This window comes from Cryptomeria japonica, unplaced genomic scaffold (assembly GCF_030272615.1).
Source record: "Cryptomeria japonica unplaced genomic scaffold, Sugi_1.0 HiC_scaffold_168, whole genome shotgun sequence".
Classification (NCBI taxonomy): Eukaryota; Viridiplantae; Streptophyta; class Pinopsida; order Cupressales; family Cupressaceae; genus Cryptomeria; species Cryptomeria japonica.
In genome coordinates, this window is record NW_026728990.1 from 21,406 (window position 1) to 30,454 (window position 9,049).

Consider the following 9,049-nt stretch of genomic DNA (forward strand, 5'->3'; position numbering starts at 1 on the left):
GCTGGGTTGCGCGCCTTGGTGGGCACCATGCAGTGCACGAAGTCGGAGCCCGGTTTGCCCCGGGCGCGCACCTCCGCCAGGGTGGGCACCTTGGTGCGCACAACTTGCCTGGGCTGCGCACCAGGAAGGGCTCAAGATGGCACCCGCGTTCCGTTTTTTTCACTATCTTTCAGAACGGAAATTTTAAAATATCGTTTTTTTTTGCCTTTTCTGGAAATTAGTGAAGGCAGCGCATCAAAGGTGCGCAACGCTGGTGCGAACCTGGGAGCGCTCCGATGTGTGCTCCAAGGTGCGGCGTGCACGAAGTCGGACCCCGGTTTGCCCCGGGTGCGCACCTCGCGTGCACCTTGGTGCGCACACCTTGGCTGGGTTGCGCGCCCTGGTGGGCACCATGGTGCGCACCAAGGAGCGCTCCGAAGTGTGCTCCAAGGTGCGGCGTGCACGAAGTCGGAGCCCGGTTTGCCCCGGGTGCGCACCTCGCGTGCACCTTCGCCGCGGTGGGCACCATGGCGTGCACGAAGTCGGAGCCCGGTTTGCCCCGGGTGCGCACCTCGCGTGCACCTTCGCCGGGGTGGGCACCTTAGTGTGCAGACCTTGGCTGGGTTGCGCGCCCTGGTGGGCACCATGGTGCGCACCAAGGAGCGCTCCGAAGTGTGCTCCAAGGTGCGGCCTGCACGAAGTCGGAGCCCGGTTTGCCCCGGGTGTGCACCTCGGGTGGGCACCTTGGTGCGCATGCCTTGCCTGGGCTGCGCACCAGGGCGGGCTCAAGATGGCACCCGCGTTCCTTTTTTTTCACTATCTTTCAAAACGGAAATTTTAAAATCTCATTTTTTTTTGCCTTTTTCTGGAAATTAGTGAAGGCAGCGCATCAAAGGTGCGCACCTCGCTGCCCACCACGGTGCGCAACGCCGGTGGGCACCCGGGAGTGCTTCGAAGTGTGCTCCAAGGTGCTGCGTGCACGTTGTCGGAGCCCGGTTTGCCCCGGGTGCGCACCTCGCGTGCACCTTCGTCGGGGTGGGCACCTTGGCTGGGTTTGCCCCGGCTGCGCTCCGAAGCGGGGTTATTGGAGCGCCGCCTCTTTTTTTGTCGGAGCGTTTGGTGGGGTTTCTCGCATTGGCTCTTCCGAGGCCCGGTTGCCACCCTGGCGCGCACGAAGTCGGAAGTAGGGTTAATTGCCCGGGTGCGCACCTTTGCCAGGGTGGGCACCTTACCTGGGCTGCGCACCAGGGCGGGCTCAAGATGGCACGCGCGTTCCGTTTTTTTCACTATCTTTCAAAACGGAAATTTTAAAATCTCCTTTTTTTTTTGCCTTTTCTGGAAATTAGTGAAGGCAGCGCATCAAAGGTGCGCACCTCGCTGCCCACCTTGGTGTGCTCTGAGGTGCGCACCCGGGAGCGCTACGAAGTGTGCTCCAAGGTGCGGCGTGCACGTTGTCGGAGCCCGGTTTGCCCCGGGTGCGCACCTCGCCTGCACCTTGGCCGGGGTGGGCACCTTGGCTGGGTTTGCCCAGGGTGCGCTCCGAAGCGGGGTTACTGGAGCGCCCCCTCTTTTTTTGTCAGAGCGTTTGGTGGGGTTTCTCGCATTGGCTCTTCCCAGGCCCGGTTGTTGGGTGCGCTCCCACCCTGGCGCGCGCGAAGTTGGAAGTTGGGTTAATTGCCCGGGCGCGCACCTTCGCCAGGGTGGGCACCTTGGTGCGCACACCTTGGCTGGGCTGCGCACCAGGGCGGGCTCAAGATGGCACCAGCATTCCCTTTTTCTCACTATCTTTCAAAACGGAAATTTTAAAATCTCGTTTTTTTTTTGCCTTTTATGGAAATTAGTGAAGGCATCGCATCAAAGGTGCGCACCTCGCTGCCCACCTTGGTGTGCTCCGAGGTGCCCACCACGGTGCGCAACGCCGGTGCGAACCCGGGAGCGCCCCGATGTGTGCTCCAAGGTGCGGCGTGCACGAAGTCGGACCCCGGTTTGCCCCGGGTGCGCACCTCGCGTGCACCTTGGTGCGCACACCTTGGCTGGGTTGCGCGGCCTGGTGGGCACCATGGTGCGCACCAAGGAGCGCTCCGAAGTGTGCTCCAAGGTGCGGCGTGCACGAAGTCGGAGCCCGGTTTGCCCCGGGTACGCACCTCGCGTGCACCTTCGCCGGGGTGGGCACCTCGGCTGGGTTGCGCGCCCTGGTGCGCACCAAGGAGCGCTCCGAAGTGTGCTCCAAGGTGCGGCGTGCACGAAGTCGGAGCCCGGTTTGCCCCGGGTGCGCACCTTCGCCGCGGTGCGCACCATGGCGTGCACGAAGTCGGAGCCCGGTTTGCCCCGGGTGCGCACCTCGCGTGCACCTTCGGCGGGGTTGCGCGCCCTGGTGGGCACCATGGTGCGCACCAAGGAGCGCTCCGAAGTGTGCTCCAAGGTGCGGCGTGCACGAAGTCGGAGCCCGGTTTGCCCCGGGTGCGCACCTCGCGTGCACCTTCGGCGGGGTTGCGCGCCCTGGTGGGCACCATGGTGCGCACCAAGGAGCGCTCCGAAGTGTGCTCCAAGGTGCGGCGTGCACGAAGTCGGAGCCCGGTTTGCCCCGGGTGCGCACCTCGCGTGCACCTTCGCCGCGGTGGGCACCATGGCGTGCACGAAGTCGGAGCCCGGTTTGCCCCGGGTGCGCACCTCGCGTGCACCTTCGCCGGGGTGGGCACCTCGGCTGGGTTGCGCGCCCTGGTGCGCACCAAGGAGCGCTCCGAAGTGTGCTCCAAGGTGCGGCGTGCACGAAGTCGGAGCCCGGTTTGCCCCGGGTGCGCACCTCGCGTGCACCTTCGCCAGGGTGGGCACCTCGGTGCGCACACCTTCTCAATGTTTTCTTGCCTTTTCTGGAAATTGGTGAAGGCAGCGCATCAAAGGTGCGCACCTCGGTGTGCTCCGAGGTGCGAACCCGAGAGCGCTCCGAGGTGCCCACGAAGTCGAAAGTCGGGTTAATTGCATTGTTTTCCCCGGGTGCGCTCCGAGGTGCGCAACATCGGCGCGCACCAAGGAGGGCTCCGAAGTGTGCTCCAAGGTGCGCACGATGGCGTGCACCTCTGGTGCGCACGATTCGGAGCTCGGTTTGACCGGGGTGCGCACACCTTGGCTGGGTTGCGCACCTTTTGTGCGCTCCAAGGTGCGCACGAAGTCGGAGCTCGGTTTGCCCCGGGTGCGCACCTTCGCCAGGGTGCGCACCTTGATGCGCACGCCTTGGCTGGGCTGCGCACCTTGGTGGGCGCCATGGTGCGCACCTTTCGTGCGCTCCAAGGTGCGCACGAAGTCGGAGCTCGGTTTGCCCCGGGTGCGCACCTTGGTGGGCGCCATGGTGCACTCCGAGGTGCCCAAGATTGGTGCGCACCAAGGAGCGCTCCGAAGTGCGCTCCAAGGTGCGCGCGAAGTCGAAAGTTGGGTTAATTGTCCGGTTTGCCTCGGGTGCGCACCTTGCGTGCACCTTCGCCAGGGTGGGCGCCTTGGTGCGCACACCTTGGCTGGGCTGCGCACACCTTGGCACCCGCGTTTCCTTCATTTTAAATTTTTTTTTTTTACAATCTCTCAAGTGGGAAATTCTATAATCTCAACTTTTTTTGCCTTTTCAGGAAACTTTTGAATGGAGCGCATCATTGGTGCGCTCCGAAGTGTGCTCCAAAGCTCTCTCCAGCTGCGTGCACCTGCCCCGGCCGCGCACCCGGCCCCGCCCAGCTTCGCTCACCTGTCCCGGGCGTCTGGTGCGGAACCTTAGAGTAAGAAACATCACCGTGCACCTTGGCCAACGTGCGCGACTCGACCGAGCGCGCACTGGCCGAGGTGCACACCGATTTCACCTGGGTGCGCGCGCAGCACCTCGGGCGCACCGGGGTGCGCGCACAACGCCCGGGTTGCACCGTGGCCTGTGTGCTCGGGGCGCCTCGGGTGCGCGCTCGGTGTCGCCCCCCGCGCGCGCGGTAGTGCGGGCAGCGCACCCCGGCCCGGCCCGGCCCCGACGAGAACGCAAACGGGCAAAAGGTTTATTCAAATAGCATTGCGACGCCCGGCGAAAAACTAAAAAAGGGTGCAACACCGGGACTTCCCGGGAGGTCACCCATCCCAGTACTACTCCGGCCCAAGCGCGCTTAACTGCGGAGTTCTGATGGGATCCGGTGCACTAACGCTGGTATGATCGCACCCGTTATGAGCTTGTCGCAGTGTGTACTTAGCAAACCGCGACCCACGTGCGAATCCACCCCGGCCACCCACCCCCGTCGAGGTGCACACCCTCCCTCGCGAAGTGCGCCCCGTTCGCCAAGTGTGAGCCCTGCCCGGGTGCGCGCACCTTGCTAGGGCGTCGGGTGTGCACCCGGCCCGGCCTACGTGCGTGCACCTGGAGGGGGCGTCGTGTGCGTGCAGTGTCCCGTCTGCAACGCGGTGCCCACACACCACCTCGGGCGCAACGACCTGCGCTCACATGTGGGCCGAGTGCACCTTGGTGCATGTTCGGGGCGCCTCGGGTGCACGCTCGATCTTGCCCCGGTGCACCAAGGCGCTCGGTTTGCCCCGGGTGCGCACTTGGTGCAAGGTGGGCACCCAAAATAGGGATCAAGCACCAAAACACAAGTTTCGGGATGCAAAATGGGACCCAAGGACCACAAATGCGTTCCAAGACCCATGATGGGTCCACGAGAACAAAAATGTGTTCCGAGACTTAATAAACAAATATTGGGTTTTAGGAGAAGAAACATGCTCTGATGCCCAAAACGAGAATCGACCCCGAAAAGGCCACAGGCCAAAAGTGGGATGCGAGACAAAAAAAAATGGGACCCGAGGACCAAAATTGGGTTCCCAGGTCGAAGACAGGGCAACCGGACAAGAAACGACCTCTAAGGCTCGAAATGAGTCCCGACGACTAAAACTTGACAAGAAGCACCCATCAGGCACCCAACTCGACACCCATGGGATGCCGACCCACCCGGGCTTCCACCTAGCACACCTTGGCACCCACCCACCCTCGCACCCAACCTCGCACCCAACTTAGCACCTTTGAACCCACATTGGCACTCACCCTGACCCTGGCACCTTGGAACCCACATTGGCACTCACCTTGACCCTGGCACCCACCTTTGCACTCACCTTGGGACCCACCCTGGCTCCCACCTCGGCACCCACCCAGACACCCACCTTGGTTCCTTGGCACCCACCTTGGATCCTTGGCACCCACCCCGACACCCACCTTGGCACGCAACTTGGCTACTTGCCACCCACCTTGGCTCCTTGACGCCCACCCCGACAACCACCCCGTGACCTACCCTGGCTAGGGTTGGTGCACACCCACCCTGGTGCCCACCTTGGCACCCACCCTATGACCCACCTTGGCACGCACCTTAGTACCCACCCCGTTACCCACCCTAGGACCCACCCCGTGACCCACCTTGGCCAGGGTGGGTGCACCCACCCTGGTGCCCACCTTGGCACCCACCCATCCTAGCACCCAGCCTGTGACCGGGCTTGGAACCCAACCTTGCACCCGCACCCGTCTTGGCCAGTGTGGGTGCGCACCCATCCTGGCACCCACGTTGTGACACACCCTTTAACCCACGCACCCTAGCACCCACGTTGGCACCCACCTTGGAACCCAACCTAGCAACTTGGCACCCACCCCGTGACCCACCTTGGCATCCACCATAGCAGTCGCCGACTTGGCACCCACCTCGGCACCCACCTTGACACTTGTGGACCCACCTTGCCACTCACCCTAGCATCGACCCATCCTAGCACCCACCCTGGCACCTTTGCACCCTAGCACTCACCCATCCTAGCACCTAACCTGTGACCCACCTTGACACTCACCCTCGCACCCACCTTGGAACCCAACCTAGCACCCACCCACCCTGACACCAACCCTAGCACCTACCCACCCTTGCACCCACCCTGTGACCCATCTTGGCACCCACCCATCCTACCACTCAACCTATCACCCACCTTCTCACCCACCTTGGCATCCACCTTAGCACCCACCCACACTGGCACCTTGGCACCCACCTCGGGCAAGGTGGGTGCACACCCACCCTGGCACCCAATTTAGAACCCACCGAGCATGTTACCCACCTTGGCACCCACATTGCAGCCCACCCTAGTACCCACCCTATGACCCACATTGGCATCCACACCCTAGCACCCAGGCACCTCGACACCCGCCTTGACACCCACCCTAGCACTGAACCTGTGACCCACCTTGGAACTCACCCTAGAACCCACCCACCCTGTGAACCACCTTGGCATCCACCTTAGCACCCACCCACCTTGGCACCCACTCTAGCACTCACCCATCCTAACACCCAACTTGTTACCCACCTTGGCACCCGCCCTCGCGTCCACCTTGAAACCCACCCTAGCACCCACCCACGCAGGAGCCCACCTTGGCACCCAACCTAACACCCACGCATCCTGGCACCCAACTTGTGACCCACCTTGGAACCCACCCTAGTACCCACCTTTGAACCCACTATATCACCAACCCACCTTGGCACCCACCCTATGACCCTCTTTGGAATCCACCCTAGCACGCACCCACCCTGGCACCCACCATGGAGCGCACCCTAGCACCCACCCACCTCGGCACGCACCTCAACACCCACCTTGGTGTGCGCACTGCGCCAACCTCTCAAAGACCCTATGTGGTGCGCTCCAAAGTGTACACCTTTGGTGCGCTCCAAGGTGCGCACCTTTGGTGCACACCGAGGTGCACACCAAAGTGTGCACCGAGGTGAGCACCAAAGTGCACTCCAGGGTGCACACCAAGGCGTGCACCTTTGGTGCGGTCAATGCAAACGAATTCGGAAGTTGGGGTCGATGTCCTAATCGCTGCTGCAGACTACACGTATGAGAATCGGACAAATAGCTTTATATAGGGGAGGTGTTGCGTTTGATGGGTCGACTCCCCTGGTTGTGTGCACTGCACCAACTTCAAAGACCCTGTCTTGTTTAAGAAGTCAAAAGTTGGGGTGGATGTCCTAATCATTGCTGCAGTCTACGCATGTATGAGAATCAGACAAATAGCTTATATAGGGGAGGTGTTGCATTCGGTGGGTTGACTCCCCTGGTTGTGCGCACTGCGCCAACCTCAAAGACCCCGCATAGCAGAAGAAGTCGGAAGTCGGATTTTGGTGAGCACCAAGGCGTGCACCTTTGGTGCGGTCAACGCAGACGAATTCAGAAGTTGGGGTGGATGTCCTAATCGTTGTTGCAGGCTACACATGTATGAGAATCAGACAAATAGCTTATATAGGGGAGGTGTTGGGTTTGATGGGTCAACTCCCTTGGTTGTGCGCATTACGCCAACCTCAAAGACCTTGTTTTCGTTAAGAAGTCAAAAGTTGGGGTCAATGTCCTAATGGCTCCTGCAGGCTACACATGTATGAGAATCGGACAAATAGCTTATATAGGGGAGGTGTTGGGTTTGATGGGTCGACTCCCCTGGTTGTGCGCATTACGTCAACCTCAAAGACCTTGTTTTCGTTAAGAAGTCAAAAGTTGGGGTCGATGTCCTAATTGCTCCTGTAGACTACACATGTATGAGAATCAGACAAATAGCTTATATAGGGGAGGTGTTGGGTTTGATGGGTTGACTCCCCTAGTTGTTCGCATTACACCAACCTCAAAGACCTTGTTTTCGTTTAGAAGCCGAAAGTTGGGGTCGATGTCCTAATTGCTCCTGCAGGCTACGCATGTATGAGAATCAGACAAATAGCTTATATAGGGGAGGTGTTGGGTTTGATGGGTCGACTCCCCTGGTTGTGCGCATTGCGCCAACCTCAAAGACCCTGCATTGCGGATGAAGTCGAAAGTCAGAGTTTGGTGTGCTACAAGGTGTGGTCGAAGGTGCTCACCTAGGTGTGCACCTTTGGAGCACAGGAAAAGTGCCCTCCAAAAGTGCGCACCTTTGGAGTGCACAAAAGTGCCCTCCAAAAGTGCGCACCTTTGGAGCGCAGAAAAGTGCCCTCCAAAAAGTGCCCTCCAAAAGTGCGCACCTTTGGAGCGCAGAAAAGTGCCCTCCAAAAAGTGCCCTCCAAAAGTGCGCACCTTTGGAGCGCAGAAAAGTGCCCTCCAAAAAGTGCCCTCCAAAAGTGCGCACCTTTGGAGCGCAGAAAAGTGCCCTCCAAAAGTGCGCACCTTTGGAGCGCAGAAAAGTGCCCTCCAAAAAGTGCCCTCCAAAAGTGCGCACCTTTGGAGCGCAGAAAAGTGCCCTCCAAAAAGTGCCCTCCAAAAGTGCGCACCTTTGGAGCGCAGAAAAGTGCCCTCCAAAAAGTGCCCTCCAAAAGTGCGCACCTTTGGAGCGCAGAAAAGTGCCCTCCAAAAAGTGCCCTCCAAAAGTGCGCACCTTTGGAGCGCAGAAAAGTGCCCTCCAAAAAGTGCCCTCCAAAAGTGCGCACCTTTGGAGCGCAGAAAAGTGCCCTCCAAAACTGCGCACCTTTGGAGCGCACAAAAGTGCCCTCCAAAAGTGCGCACTTTTGGTGCGCACCAAGGCGCTGGTTCGGTCGTTGCAGGCGAGTTCGGAAGTTGGGGTCGATGTCCTGAGCGGAGGTGCAAACTACACAGGTGTCGGAATCGGACAAATAGCTTATATAGGGGAGGTGTATGCTTCGATGGGTCGACTCCCCAGGTTGAGCGCACCGCGCCAACCTCAAAGACCCTACGGTATGGATGAAGTCGGAAGTTGGGTCCGATGACCGATTCGATTAGTAGGTATGCTCATGAGGTCGGAATTTGGGTCCGATGACCTGCCATGTGCAGGAAGGCGAATGTTGACACTGTGCGTTGCAAGGTGCACACCAAGGCGCTGGTGCGGTCTTTTTAGTCGAGTTCGGAAGTTGGGGTCGATGTCCTGATCGGAGGTGCAAGCTACACAGGTGTGGGAATCGGACAAATAGCTTATATAGGGGAGGTGTATGCTTCGTTGGGTCGACTCCCCGGGTTGAGCGCACCGCGCCAACCTCAAAGACCCTACGGTATGGATGAAGTCGGAAGTTGGGTCCGATGACCGATTCGATATGTAGGCATACTCGCGAGGTCGGAATTT

The 9,049-nt window shown here is 60.0% G+C and overlaps 1 non-coding gene across 1 annotated transcript; it reads right to left on the bottom strand.

Moving 5' to 3' along the window:
- Positions 1–4,045: 4,045 nt before the first annotated feature.
- On the bottom strand, positions 4,046–4,164 carry LOC131867339 (5S ribosomal RNA). The gene has a single exon (XR_009365898.1). It is a non-coding gene; the product is annotated as a 5S ribosomal RNA (ribosomal RNA).
- Between the last annotated feature and the right edge of the window lie 4,885 nt (positions 4,165–9,049).